Below are 11,523 nucleotides of genomic sequence, written 5' to 3' on the forward strand. Positions count from 1 at the left end.
ATGTATTTTACAGCTTTGAAATGAAAACTGCCCAGGCTGAATCTGCAAACATGTGACCTTTTGGAGAATTCCTGCCCTAGTTTTACATACCCAGTGCCTTCACTGGAGGGAGCAGGCAGGGGGTGCGAGAAAGGAGTGTACAAGATCACAAAGTGAAACACACTTTTATGACTTTTTAAATAGAAATCCTCAAAAAACGAACAGAAAATTTAGCTTTCGGATCTCGGAAGCTGAGTTTGGAGGCTGCTTAATTATTTTATGTTCAGCTTAATATATGCTCATATTCTAACACCTGCGGAACATTTGCCCACTTGGTATCTATTGCGAGCAAAACCAAATTGCTTATAAGTGCATGACAAATCAGTGGAGGGAAAAGCACAAAGGTGCGAGCCAGATCAAAATGCATGGGATGACATTCAGCTGACGCATGATGCAGCGTGTCTAAGATGCTTCTGACAATACTGCCTTTTACTCAGCTTTCATCCTGTCCCAGGTATAGATGCAGGGACACAGTTTCCAATAACAGCTTTAGCCAGTTGCCTATCTGTCCCTTACAGATCAACTTATTACCGCCATAAATGCTCAGCATGCTGCTGTCTGGGGATGGACTCGTAATCCCTCCAAAGACCAGGGTTTTATCACAACTAAATCTGCTTCACACACAAACACACACAGACAAGGCATACATCAGGGAAACCGGCATGGATACACAAAAAGACACACAAACACATGACAACACGCTCGCCTGTTAGCTACACAGACACGCATGCAAGAACGGGGATTTTTATCACAGACAAATCTGTTGCTGTCTGCCGGTTAAGAGATTATTAGGCAGTGATTTTGGGGTACAAACATGCAGGGGTGTTATTAACAGCTGAACGCTGGCTGACTTTCTGAAGTCCAAGTAGTGCAGGGCGATATCATTAAAGCTGCACCCTAATGCTGTAATGGATGGTGGTGTAAAAATGGCATTAAGATTGAGCAAATAATTGTGTTGGCAGCGTTTATATGCGACACAATTCTTTTTTAATGACATTTTCTTCTCCTGAAAAGTAAACAAGGTTCATGATGTGTCTGGCTGAAGTAGACAGTTTCAGTCAAGCACTGTGTTGTTGGCCCCAAATTAAATTATATATGTAATACCCAGAGCCGTATTAGATTTATGCAACTAGGGAGATGCTGTCATTATTGTGTAGATTATGGGAAAATAATAGCTCACAATATTATTCCAGACACAAAAGCATATTGGTAACAAAGATAGTGAGATGCCAGGTTCAGTGACGCAAGATCCAAATGTATGGCAAACTGAGCACCATGTTAGAAAAACATAATTTATTGTGCACTTTTAAGCTTAGTTAGTTTTTCTTCATTTAGTGTTTAGGGTTAGGATTATAACTATTATGTAATGATCAATCAAAGAGAGCAATTTGTCTTGAAAATATAAAATCTCATGCAGATTGAAATATTGAATCCCAGTCTGTTGTAGGAGAGCATGAGGCCTGATTGCGTCAGTGCTCTTCTCTCCATGCATGCTTTAGTGATGTTCCTAACTAAAACGTACATTGCTTCGGCGCGCAGACACATCAAGGTTTCCGGAGTGTGAAGACAGCTGCTTTGTTTTGAGTTTGTGAAGTCACTTAAGCCTGCGCCAGAGTTAAAGGTTACCTTTACAACTTTTGGGTTTTATTCTTAAAAATGCTTACATTGCAAAGTAGGGCTGTTTATTCTTCCACGTTATGAATAATTCAGGGAGAGAAGGCGAAGTGACAAGACAGGTGCAGGCTTTATCCTTTTTCGATCCTTCTTTAAAAAATCCTCTGTAAATTTGTGTCACCTTTCCTCGCTCCCCGGGAGAAAATTCCTGAGACAGCTGGAAAGTAATGTTTCTCTAACCTGTCTCAGCTCTCAGTCCCAACACAGCCTAGCGCAGCCAAAGTATAAGAGCCACAACTGCAAAGTATATTACATTTTTTTTCAAATGAAGATCTGATTAAAGCATGCTGATGTGTGAAAAAAATAAAAATAACGGTATTCCTTCGATGTTCTAAGTATACTCTGACAGCATTTCTGATAATTAATTAACATCAAATCAAAAAACATCAAATAAATGTAGCAATTAATTATTTCATGAGGGGATAAGAATGACTACAGTTTTAATCAAAAACAATAATTGATTGTGCGAACAGAGCCCAAGCTTTGATTCCAGTGGCATAAAAGTTACACTTGGGATTCTTTGCTTTAATTGTGACTTTTTTTTTTAGCTGTCTTCACTTAATAAATAATCGTAAGACAAAGGAACCACGTTCCCAAATAACTTAAATTAAGCTTAGAATATTTATCTTTGAACGTGTTAAATTCTTGTGGGTTCATGTGAATTAGTCCTCACTGGTACCATGAGCTCCAGTTGGATGGATTGAGCCCTTGATAGTGAAGGGCAAAAAAAAAAAAAGCACACTCTTCAGTCCCATTTCTGGTTCTTGTCTAGTTCCCCGAGTATGGCTGTATTAAATGTTTTTCTTTTGTCCGCATCACATATTCCATCTATTTTATGTAAACTTCACCTGAAGTTTGTGGAAGAGTCCATGCTGTCTCTCAAATGGCAAAAGTTAGCCCAGCCCATCAGGTTTATTTAGACAGTTTGTTCTGTTGCATCAGCAATTTGATTATTCTGTTACGATCCAGAGCTTGGTGCCATCCACACATTCACTTCCTGTCAGCAAAGTGACATCACTGCCTGGCTGCCTCATAAACCTCCAGGCGGATCAAACAGCCGTTTGTGCAGAGACCTGGCTATAAACTGACTGAACCACCTGAACCGTCCCAAGAGACCCAGTTTGATCCTTGAGAGGCAGCCCTACCTGGACCTGAAGTAGGAATCAAGTGCAGCTGGTGTTTTTTACATGTCTGTGCCATCTTGCACACTTTTGCTGCATTCGAGATAATAGTGTTTAAAATGTAGACGGTGTCCGAGAGCAATCTGACTTACAGTGTGTCAGATGGGCAAGGATTTGTGTGCTTGGTTTTTTCACTCTTTCCTTGAAGTGATGTTCATAAAAAAGTTTTAGATGTTCACTTGTATAACAATACCAACCTATAAACAAGAATGAGTTATTTGCTAGAGTTATTTGTTTCTTGTGAAACAAATAACTCTATAAGTGTACTGGTTAACTTCCAACTTGACCCTCACCTATGATCATTAATTATTGATCCTGATCCAAACAATGTGATTGTGAGATGTTGGATGCAAGCAGATAGGATAAACTTCCTCTCTGTTAGTTGTCTTATCTACCTCACTGCTCTCTCGTGAGAGAGGTTTGACTGATAGTCCCACCCACCAGATCACGTCTGCATGTTTAACAACAATGATCACCCCACTGTTACCAACTCATCGACTATCTTGCTATATTATTTAGTGACATTTCAGACAAAAAAAAAAAAAAATTGGTATCAATCACAATTGGAATCGGCAGGTCAGGCTTTTTAAAAGATCAGTAATTGGCGATCAGACAGAAAATTGCAATTGGTGCACTCTTAGCATTAAGCATATATAATTGACTTATAAGTTATATCTGCTATCATAATCATTTTGGGGATAACATACTACATGATGTTGAAGAGCCTAATGGAACAGTGACTCCTTAGTTCAAAATAAAATTTGTAGGTAGAAATATCAAGTATAGGTAGTAAAGTAAGTAGCTGTGTATCAGTGACCCATATAAATGATGAATGTTAAACTTTAGATTTCCTGCAGGCAGTTAACACCTTAGATAGATAGCCTTCTATAATTTGACATGAGGACATCTGCTTTGACATGATTTTCCACTCCATAGTGAGGCATAAGCTGAGCGACCAGAAATAGGTGGAATATGTTGCCCTAATAACGTAGTTATGCATTTCCAAGTTGGATGCATCTTGGTGTGTGGACTCAGGTGGATACATGGCCAATTTACTGTAAAACACAGCACCACACACAGCAGCTAGCTTGTTGTTTCTGCCAGCCGTCATCCATCACTTAAACTAAATTGTCCCATTTGTGTAAGGTAAAAAAAAAAAAAAATCCTCATTTCAGGTTTAAGTTAATGCTTGTACAGACAACATAATAGTACAGAAAATATGTTTTGGTCATGTCTGTTGGGTGGCTTACTAAGGCCATGTTTTGCCCTGTTCTAATTATTATACATCTTATCAATATGCATCATCTCTTAGGTATTTTATGCTGTGCTGTGTTGCCAGTGCTGAAACCAAGGTCGAACTCAAGCTACTTTTAAGTGTCCTTGGTTAGTAAAATTAGATTCTGAGGCAAACATAGTCAAGTGTGGGTGTATGTGTATGTGTGTGTGTATGAGAGAGACACTGGCAAGGATGAAAATAATGCCACACACATATATACACATATATACACACACTTGCTCTGCAACCACTTAGAGTGTTTTGAATACAGCCTGTGGCAGTGTTCCCAGCATCCCACCTTAAAACCACATTCTCGTATAAGGACCGACCATGGAAACCTAAGTGATATGCACTAACCGATTCCTTCTCAGCTTTTGTGGTCGAGGCTTTATTTTTAGCTGAGAAATGAGCTGAGTAAGTATGAATCATGCTTTTAATAATATATTAATCAGTCATCCTACACGGTTTGGCTGGCAAGTAGTGTTAGCTTGCAGATATCTGTTACAGGCTTGAACTTCATACTTGGATATCAACAAACACTAGGCTAATTATCAATAGTCTTATATAGAGAAGAAGCCAAGAGGCCCATGGAAACTTAGTAGCAACAAGTTACCAGTTCCATAACTCTGTTGATATGGCAGCTATCAGTTGTAATCTGGCCTTTATGGAAGAATGGCCAGAGAATGCCATTACTGAAACTTTGCCATAACCCATTTAGGGTACACAGCAAAGATGTGGAAGAAGGTGTTCTTGTCAGATGAGATCAAAATTTGACCTTTCTTTATGTGTTCAAATGGCCTAGTCAAAGTCCAGATCAAAATGTATTTTAGTATCTATTGCAAGACTTGACAACTGATTTTCACAGATACTTCCTATCTAATCTGACTGACCTTGGGCTATTTTACAACGAGCAGGCCAATGGTTGTTAGTCTGTCTTGTTCTATAACTTAAAATCCTGAGAAAATATCTTAAAGGCTGTTGATCTAACATGAGAAAACCTAAAACTGGTTCAAGGCATAGGAATACATTTGTAAAGCACTGTAAGTAGCCACAAAGCAACCTATCAGACCTGCCTACCAGCCAAAAATTAAATCCTCAATCCCTTAAATCTTCTTGCACATTACGTTAATCCTCGGGGACCATTTAGGCGTCTTTTCAGCCGGGCTTGGTTGATAACCCACTTGCAGCCTCGACAGTATGCAGATGCCCAAGTGCACAAGTGTTTCATGCATATCAGTGTCTCGGTGTTCATCCGGGAGCCTCTCGTTCTGCGGCCGTTGATGTTTGTTGTGCGTCTGTTGGTCTCTGAGGTGTTGTTGTTTGCATGCAGATAAACAGAGATGGCTTCGCCGGTCACGCGCTAAGCTCTCTCATGTCCTCAGCAGTGTGTGTGGTAATGAGAGCTGCTGACACGGTAAACTCTGGCCACTCAGACATAAAGATGTTTGGCTTGAAAACATCAAGACGCAAGGACACTTGTAAACGGGTGTTCGCAACCTTTTCTTGTTCTGCTGTGCTGCATGCTATCTTTTAGTTACCACCGATAATTAATTCTGCCTTCTTTCCCCGTTGCCCTTTACTTTTTTCCCTGACAGATTTTCTCTATCAGCCACAGGCACACAATGAGATGCTACCTCCTCTACAGTTCACCGCCAGTTCACTTTGCCTCATGCTGACAGAAACGATGGTGGACAGAAATGCAAATTTGACAGAGACAACAATGCCTGGCTCAAATGTTTCTACAACTTGAAGAACCAATTTGCATACTCTTGAAAGTGCAGTTCCAGACTTTTAGATGTAGGTTTGTCTGCAACTGATGATATGCTGTCACTTTGTGCTGATTCATCTGTCCCTGGAGCATCGAAGGAGTCTAAAAATATTCCGGCAGACCTTGTGGAAAAAGAAAAAAACTCATCTCAATTGTCGACAAAGTGGCATCTCTGTTTTATCAAACCCAACTACTGTACATTCTGGGACAGTTAGATTCATTCCGTTTGTAGTGTCCTTGTAACAAGATTTAATCCAGCAAAGTTGGTGGCTCTGTGCAGTCTCTCTCTTTTTTTTTTTTTTACAGCAGAAGGTTGGTGGCTGACTTTGACAGGCTAGTTTATTGCAGTTTCAGTGAGCAGGCTAAAGAGAATGTAGTGCAAAGACAACTTGTCCTTGTCATGTGGAGTACGTCTTTTTACTTTTGGACTGTGCCCTTCGACAAGAATCTGAGAAACCATGCTGAGTTATTCAGTCTTCGTCAGTCTCGGTGTACGCCTCTCTCATCATCTCAAGCTCTCACTCACACACCCTGCTTGCACTTGCTTCCCTGTTACTTTTTCCTCTTTCTGTCTCCCCTCCAGTTACACTTTGACTTTGTCTTCTCTTTTGCCTCCCACTGCTTGTCTCTTTCTTAGCAGATAGCAGTCTTTCAGAGTTAGCATTCTAAGTTTCCTCACACCAATGCTGCCCGTCTGTCACAGTCGGGATGCCTGTCTTTCTTTTTCTCCCCTCTTATTCTCTTTTTCTCTTGATCCCTTGTCTTTCCAGTTGGTTGACTATACCCCTTATCTCTTTCTGTGCAGAACTTTTTTTGTTGTTGTTGTATTTTGCCACGGTACTACCAAAAACTTCAACGTAAAAGCAGAAAGCAGAAGAAACCCTCCTCCCCAAAAAATGCATTGGTCATCAGACAAAAGGTCAAAAAGTACCACATTTGAAGATTTTGGCCTATATGCATAATAGGATGTGTGTCGTATTATACATGCAGTGTAACTACTCTCAAATAAAGTGCTACTCTCAAGCACTTTATGTGCCAATTAAAAAAAAATATTGCCCATCAAAGAAATAATCCACCTTTGTTTTCTTTTTAAGTCTATTTGTAATCCTGAAATAAATGTGCAGTAAATATGGAGTGGAAGTGAGCAACCATGTACATTTTTTATTGAACCACTTTTAAGATAGTTTACAGTTTCTAAGGAGTCAAACTCATATTTTATAGTGATCTCAATAAGTACTTCTTCAGGTGTTCTCAAGGTCTTTTAAAAGATTTATTTAATCATCGCTACTTTTTCACTCATTTTCTTTTGCAGTCCTGACCATGACTGACCCTGACTATTTCCAGACCATGACTGACCCTGACTATTTCCAGACCATGACTGACCCTGACTATTTAGGCTCATTTCCACTTTAAAAGCCTTCTCCAAGGAACCATGGTAGTTCTCTAGGTCACATAAAATCCTATTAGCTACATGGTAACATTCAGATTCTTTGCTACTCTATGTTCTTTTTACTCTTAATAATAGTAGTGTTATGCTCACATAACACTACTATTGGTCATAAATTAACTAAATCTAATGAACTGGATCTTTGTCAGACCATGTTGCTCTCTGTCTCCGTAGCTAACGACAAAGAGAGCTTGTTGTCTGCGTCCTTATGACTCATTTGCTGACTTCCAGAGTGACGTGGGGTTATTTGATCTCTGTGAGAGTTTGCTGCTTCAGAAGGTTCAGCTCCTTGGATTACCACTGACTTCCTCAGACAGCATGATGATGCATTCCTTTCTTATTTTGCAAAAGTTGTAATCAGACCTATGCATGCTTAGGGTGGTATAGTGGGCAAATGTGATCATGAAACTGTATTTTCTGATAAACACACGCTGTATCTGATACATTGATTACATGCTTTATTGTGATTGGCAATTCAGTACATAGTGCAATGTCTGCTTCTAGTGGGTTTTGTAATGCTTGTTACTGCATCAGATTGTTTATGTCTCTTTGCACCCATGTGTAATGTATCTGCCTGTACATCTGTGCTTATGTTTATTTGTTTGTTTACATATCTGCTCATTTGTTTGCTTGCTGCCTTACAGCATGTGCTCAGTGCATAACATGCGACTCCATCCAGTGTTAGTGAATTTCTTCACGAGTCAGCATTTGCATTGCCTCTTCATTCGACCCAATGGGAATTCTCTCAGGTTTTTTTAAATTTTATTTTTATTTTTTAAATTGAAGATGTTTCTTAACGGCCTTAACAACTGGAGCCATTGTTTGAGATTGGGGAGTCATAAAACCCAATTTTCCAAGGAGAAAGGTGGTGTGGGGTGGGGGGGGGGGGGGGGGAGTACATTCTGAAATCCAAATGTTCTTATCTCATGCACTATTAAGCGAGGCAGTCGGGTGTGTGGGTAACATGCTTTAGAGTCCGTCTGTCACTGCCTCAGGGCATGTTGTGCTCACAGACACACATATGCACACATAAAAAAAAACATATTCAGACACACAAATAAATACACACTAACGCACACACGCAAACACACACACACACCCGCACACGCGCATGCACACCCCCCCCCACACGCACACGCACACACACGCACACACGCACCCCCTCCTCCCCCACGCCACACACACACACGCAAACACGCACACACACACACACACACACACCTCCTCTTAGTCACCTAGTCATCTATTAACTCACTCAAACATTCCCACAGCCTCAGGGCTCTTTAGCTCCAGTCCTATACGGCCTTGGTTCAGATCAGAGAGGTCAACTGTGACTCTCGCTTCATTAATCACAACTGTTAGACTGGCAAGTTATTTATGTTTATTTCCTGATATGTGCTCACCCTGTAAACAACTTTGTGTTGAGGGTGACAAATAGATCGACAACTGTCTTTTTGGGCTTTTGACGTAATTTAATGGGGGAGAAAAAAAAAGTTTATCAGATAGGACTATTTCATCCATTGTTGTCGAATCTTTTTGTTCTGGGGTTTCTTTTGGAATTTTTCATCATTTTTTTAGATAGTATGAGTCAGTGGTGGAAAAGATAATCTGACAGCAAGTGTTCTTAAGTATGAATGCCTCATATCTTTACTCTCTTTTTCCATCAGGGTAAAACACAACGCAGAACCATTCAGATTCAGAATTACCGGTTTCCTGCAGCTTTCGGATGTGTCTCTGCTTCAACATACCTGAGTCAAATAACGAGGTCATTATCTGGACTCTGGAAATCATAACTGCATGCTAAGGGGTCAAGCAGTTCAGCAATTTGACTCATATGTGTTGGACCAGGGACACATGCAAAGGTTGCTGGACCTTGAGGCTTGAATTCGAGGACTCCTGAAATAGATTGTGTTTTATGCATTTCCAGACATAAAAAAAAGGAACATATTAGCAAGCGCTGGCCATCAACATAAAACAGAAATCAATGCATTACAAACAAATTGCAACACATCTTGCTGAACCTAGCAATAAACCTGACTTTGGCATTGAAAGATCAGGCATCGGTTTGTCTCTGTGAAACTGATGCCTCATGTTTTGCCCTTGGCAAGTTGACTCTCTTTTAGAGTTAGCTTTGAAATTACATATGCATGTTTGCCCGCATGAGTGCGCACCAAAGAAAGAGTGAGGATATATCTATTTCTGTTAAGATATGATGTGTACACTTCCTGCGTCTTGCACGACTTCAGGCAGAAAACCTAACAGATGACAAATATAAGGTGTTTCTTTCATGAGGAACGGATATGTTCATGTGCTACATGAGGGGAAGAGAGCAGGTGAGAGGTGTAGGCCTGTATGTATCAGCAGATTTAACCCTGAACAGGAGAGTCAGGAAAGGAAGGTTATCTCAACTCACAATTTTTGGCACTCTTGGTAAAAATATGTGAAACATTTTAAAGTAGTTAACATAACCTTGCATATAAATCTTTATTATCATCCTTATCATTACGAGTATCAAGTCAAGCTTGGGAGCAAGAGGGTAGGAACCATTCTGTGATAACTTGATGACAGGGGGAAGAGAAAGATGATGCGCAACACTGTGCACTTGTGGAGCCCAACATGTGGCAATTAAACATCTGTGAATCTGTGCAAACCTGGGAAACATTTGCAAGTACCAGAGAAGCAGCTGGTAAGGAAGCAAACTTTTGAAACTATACTGTTGTGGATATTGTTTCCTCTGAGACGTTGCTGCAGCTAGCGCTGCCACAGAGTTAATTGTTTCACAGGGTGTGGTCCAAACAATCCTGATCAGTAGCCATACATTCCTGGATTTTAAACTGCTAAGAGTGTTTGTTTGACTTTGCTAAAAGTTTAAAGTAAACTTTTTATTACTTATTGGCTCATTGAAAACATAATGTGTAAAGGTTTTAGTTCCTACTTATGGCATTATAAAATAATGGGAGTATTTCTTTTCAGCAAACCTTGATGGCAATTTAGACTTTGGTCATTGTCCTGCACAGTTTGCTACAGTTCATGAGGCTATTATTGACTCCAATGAGGTTATTAGGAGTTTGGAAGAGAAACAGGCCTAAAGCATCACCAATATTTAACCTCACCTAAGAGTGAACACAAAGTGCTTTTCCAGAAATACTCAGCTTTCAATTTAAACCAGACCCATCCGGAGAGTTTGTTGGAGAAAAGCCGAGTCTTAGTCAAAGCCCACAGTTCTGGTTCAAGTCCCTGAACAAGTGAATATACACACCTTCACTTATATGCTATGTTCCCTTAACTGTCCTAGTTTGAAAAGTGACAAAGAGAAATTGATCTTTATGTCCCATTATATTTGTCGCTCAGATATCATCTAAAAGCTCAGCAAGAATCAAATTAACCTAAAAAAGAATAAATTAGATACAGAATGTACATGTATTTTATTTTCATTTACTTTAAAAAATATATTTTAGGTGTCTAAAATTATGTTTTACCAAAACCAATGTGCCCCCTGAATGAATGTCAAATTAAAGGCAGGATTTTTCTTAAACTTTAACTGTACATTGATAATACCACAGTAAAAGATTAATTTATTGTTGTGTGTTTTTCATGTCTTTCTCATGGATACTGACACTACTACTAATAGTAGTAATAGTAATAAGTAATAGTACTTTGGAGAGCAGCAACATGTAAAGATCTTTAATCAGTTTTAAACATACCAGAGTCTTTGTGAAGTATTCATTTATAACTTCAGATGGTTTCCTATAAACTTTGTGTTTGGTGGACAGTGACAGAAATCACTCGCACGCGCTTTTGGTGAGAGTAAGTGGCGCAGAGTCCGGCAGACTGTGTGTGAAGTGCGAAGTGAACAGAAGACTGTTTAGCAGCCTCTCACAGCGCTTTGCCAACAGCATGTTGCGTTGGCAGAGGAACTGTCCGTTTTGAACAGCTAGTGGCATTGCTGATCAGATGTGTTTGTGTGTCTTTTTCTCTGTGTGAGTAAAATCACAGTGACTCCTGCTGAGCAGTTCAGTTTGCTAGGAATGCCAAGTTAGGTCTGAGGAAAAAGATAGTTAGGTGGTAATAAGCATGTCTGCATTAAAGAAGTCTTAGCTGTTAAAATGATATTGGCGTATATATATATATATATATA

The 11,523-nt window shown here is 39.7% G+C and overlaps 1 long non-coding RNA gene across 5 annotated transcripts in view; it reads left to right on the top strand.

Moving 5' to 3' along the window:
- LOC103478381 (uncharacterized) overlaps window positions 1–11,523 on the top strand; it is a 117,609-nt gene that overhangs the window by 9,867 nt on the left and 96,219 nt on the right. Inside the window, exon 1 of one of the 5 annotated variants that reach the window (XR_001777395.1) lies at window positions 9,930–10,071. The exons of the other annotated variants lie outside the window; for them this stretch is intronic. This is a non-coding gene — a long non-coding RNA (uncharacterized LOC103478381). Of the gene's footprint in view, window positions 1–9,929; window positions 10,072–11,523 lie in introns of those variants that run through there. 5 annotated transcript variants of the gene reach the window in all.

Source organism: Poecilia reticulata, linkage group LG16 (genome assembly GCF_000633615.1).
Source record: "Poecilia reticulata strain Guanapo linkage group LG16, Guppy_female_1.0+MT, whole genome shotgun sequence".
NCBI classification, from domain to species: domain Eukaryota; kingdom Metazoa; phylum Chordata; class Actinopteri; order Cyprinodontiformes; family Poeciliidae; genus Poecilia; species Poecilia reticulata.